The sequence below is a fragment of the Magallana gigas genome, chromosome 5 (genome assembly GCF_963853765.1).
Source record: "Magallana gigas chromosome 5, xbMagGiga1.1, whole genome shotgun sequence".
Classification (NCBI taxonomy): domain Eukaryota; kingdom Metazoa; phylum Mollusca; class Bivalvia; order Ostreida; family Ostreidae; genus Magallana; species Magallana gigas.
The window spans coordinates 17,675,623-17,679,759 of record NC_088857.1 but is presented as its reverse complement, the minus strand read 5'-3'; positions in this window follow the sequence as shown (position 1 = coordinate 17,679,759).

Below are 4,137 nucleotides of genomic sequence, written 5' to 3'. Positions count from 1 at the left end.
ATCCTCAATTTTTTAACTGTATGTTAATTTTGGTAAATTTAAGCGTGCATATATATCAGAAGTATCCATCAGGGGCCCGTTTCTCAAAAAGGCGTAATCTGGGCCTAAGTTAGTCCGACTAACGAAGTCACGCCAATATTTAGTCGGGTCAAGGTTGCGTTTCTGAAAGAGGCGTAAGTTAGGGTTTAAATGTCAAAGAATTTAGACATCTCCGCTGAGTACTAAGCATGCGCATATCGTATTTTGTTTTGCTTTGAGGCTATGGTTGTATGTGGTGGATCAATGTTCCAATTCATAGTACATGTACCCAAAAGTACGCATGTTATACTTAACCACTGAATGTGCATAGTTCAAGTTGTTCATAACAGTTTATATTAATGAAAGTAGAACAAATGCCTATACACTTCATAACATAATGACATTTTAGAGAAAAAAAACAGTTGATATGAAAGAGGCATATATAAGAGGTTTCAGAAACCAAATATATGACAATTAAATGCATTGTAGATGATATTGAGGCACAATTGTACATATTAATTGAACGAAACAATGCATAGAAATTAACTCCAATGTTCGTGTAAACTTCAAATATTTATAGAATACAGGGACAGGGTACAGTAGATATGCCCGCATACATCTGCAGAATGATAAGTCATGCTTCATATAGATATTTAGACACTTTCAGATGCTGGGACAAGGCTTGATTCTATTTTTTACCATATCACTATATTATTTATAGAAAAAAATATGACCATGAGTTATAAACAGGAACCAACTGAAATGAAAATATCTACTGTATAAATAACATTACATGAACCTTGTCCATGTCTACAGAAGGAAGAAAAGTTCGGAATCCATTCTTTGTTCCAATATTAACAGAATGTAGACAATGACATGAAAACGATTCTTAATTTTCTGCGATTCAAATGATAATAGTTTTGAAAGATATTGTCAATTAACAGACAATTAACAAGACATGAATTATCAACATTTGAGGCAAGGGTCTCCCAAAATCCCTTTCCTGTTTTTGGTTTTATCGATTGATTGTTTTGTTTTGGGTTTTTTTCGGTGGGGGGGGGGGGGGGGGGGGGGTTGAAAGTAATATATACTGTATACAGTGATTATTCGCCCCCGTTTAAATTTCAATCATTTCACCCTCGTTGTCAACGGGAGAATTTGAGACTGTTGATTTTCACTGTCTAATATTAAGTATCTTAAGTAACAACTGTGACTAGGCGAATTCACGACAGAGCGAAACTGTTTGCAAGTTTAGAAGGGCGGAAATTACACGGGACGAAAATAACCCTGTATAAAGTATCTTGATTAAAATATAGATTAAAAGCAGTCATCTAAGAACACCCTACCTGTTTGAAGAAAGGTTTATAAGTAAAAGGTTTCTAAAAGTTAAATGGAAAAGGCATCTAAAAAATCCCCTATCACCCTAATCGTACACGCCAAATATAATACGTTTACAGTATTTCTGCCAGACTCGTTTAAAGTATGAAATTTCATCAATTTGACAAAATATCTCGGAAGAAATTTCTTCGTCTTAAACCTATATATTTATTTATATTTATTTTTTATCAAAAGTAAAGTAAAGTAAAGTATCAGTCTGTAAGTAAGAACACAAATATAATGATATATACAGAATTCGTTAATCTGTTTTATTTTTAACGTGTTTCCTGTTTTATAAAATTTGCGTCGGACGTATCATCATTTAAACCGATTTCAGCGATCTCATTGGAAACAAGACAATTCTGTACAATTCTAGATCTGTGCCGTCCTTACAAAAGGCCATTCTGCACTTACTATTCAAATTCTTGTGTGTTTTCTACGAATTATTTCACCAAAGATTTAAGATATTAAGATGAATGAGAGAGTTAAAGTACGATTCAATCAACATCCCTCCTTTTTTATTAAAAATGTTTTAAGAAACGCATGTATTATCTTCAAATTTTATAATATAAATAAAATAAATATATGGGGTTGTAATTGGAAGATTCAACCCAGCCGTCCTTTCTTTACATTACAACATGTACAAGTTTTCAGAAACGCTTAACCGTTTTTGAAATGTAACCATTATCTATAAAAATCATTAGACTCATCATCTGTGTCCGATTCGTTTTTCTCGATTTTAGGAGATGAGAAAAACGAATCGGACACTTGGCTAGCGAAGATGTAGACTCATATTTAGAGATTTAACTCCACCCCCTTGCGTTCATAAACATGATAAATGTACCATATACCAAGGTGTCAATTAACACATCTTGGAATACAAAACATGATTGAAGTACTATAAAACGATCGAAGAAAAGGAATACCTGAAGTCGGAGTGTTAATTTCTTATGGATTTTCTCTAGACAGGAACGTATCCAAATACTACGCACATCTAGCAAAGAATGTTGTTATCAATATGGTCTGTGTAGGTGTCGGTCCCACGGATAAGAAGGAACTTAAAGATATTGCGTCGGATCCAAATTACGTTTGAAACGTGGATTCCTTTGAAGAATTTAAGAACAAAGTATCCGAACTGGTACAGCTAATTTTTAGAAGCATAGACTGAGAGTTTATTCGCTTTGTCGTTCAAAATTCATCAGTATAAGAAAGCCAAAATAATAATAAAAAATAAAAATTATAGGAAAACACTGATGAATATATTTTAAGCCGATTCATCTTACTTGAATATTTAATAAAATATTACTCTTAATTGTTTTGATTTTTACCGTTAAAATAACAATTATATATATATACTAAGGACACATGTAGTACTTGCTCTTAATTTAAAACAGGACTACTTATAAAGGACTAATATATAGTTATAATATATATTATCTGTTGTTATACTTTCATGTTAAATACTGAAATCTGATTTGTTAAGACGCAGTTCACAATCCTTTCTATTACCCTCAGCGTTAGCAACGCACTTAGCAACGGGTAACATTAAAAATTGTTACATGCGCAAAAATTATGCGCGTACGGTTCGCTTTAGAATTCACGTTATTCCTATATATAAGAAGTGAAATGTTCTTAAAAGTTAAGACATTCAGTATAACAAAATAACAAAATAAATAGTGCCTGTTTGGGAGGATAACAGTTGAAATTGACAAACCTCGAAAACCATTGTCAACCTCCGCTTCGCGTCGGTTGACAATGGTTTTCTCGGGGTGTCAATTTCAACTGTTACCCTCCCAAACAGGCACTATTTATATAATATGTGCCTAAAATGGCCCCCTAAAATTAACATCGTCGTTTCACTGTAATTCTTTGTTTTCTTTGTACAGATATGCATTTGATGTTTATATATAATGTTCATTTTGATTCAAGTGCCCACAATTTAGTAATATGACATCGTAAAGACAACATTTGACCGCCATTTTTGCATTTTTAGTATAAAACAGCTTGTTTTCAATGGCCCCCTTAAATGAACGTTGTCGCTTTACTGTAATTCTTTGTTTTATTTGTACAAATATACATTTGAGTTTTTTCATAATTTTCATTTTGATTTCAGTGCCCACAATTTAAAAATATGGCATCATAAAGTTTCCCGTTTCCCGCCATTTTCTCATTTTTTAGCATAAAACAGCTCGTTTTGAAGGAGTTTTTCTTTAAGGAAACATTGAGCGACTGCTTGAACAAACAAAATATTTTCACCAAAGATGCATCTCTCCAATTCTTATAAATGACAAAAAGTTCGTTCTTGTTCAAAGAGTCGCTCTATATTTCCCATTCGAAAAAAGATAAGAAACATGTCAATTTTTGACTGATTTTGATTGAATTATAAAAATAGCGTCACTTCTGACGTCATATACTGCCAGTTAGTGCATATGTCAAACTCAAGATAGGTATAGGAATGAATTAATTTTTCAGTGGTTTAATAAAGAATGTGAAGAAACTATCTTATTTTCTAATTATTTTCTTAAAAGCTGAAAAGAACGGGGAATTTTTACATCAAATCAATTATGACGTCATAATGGTTCCAGCACCAATAATACCCTCTGGTATCATTTACTAAACCGGAAGAAAAATACAATGTCCAATATTATTAATCTATTAATTTCAGTAAACTATACTCAGTACTTGCCAAGTTTGTGAACGAAAGATAAATAACATTTTTAAATTCTGAAAGCTTTATTTCGT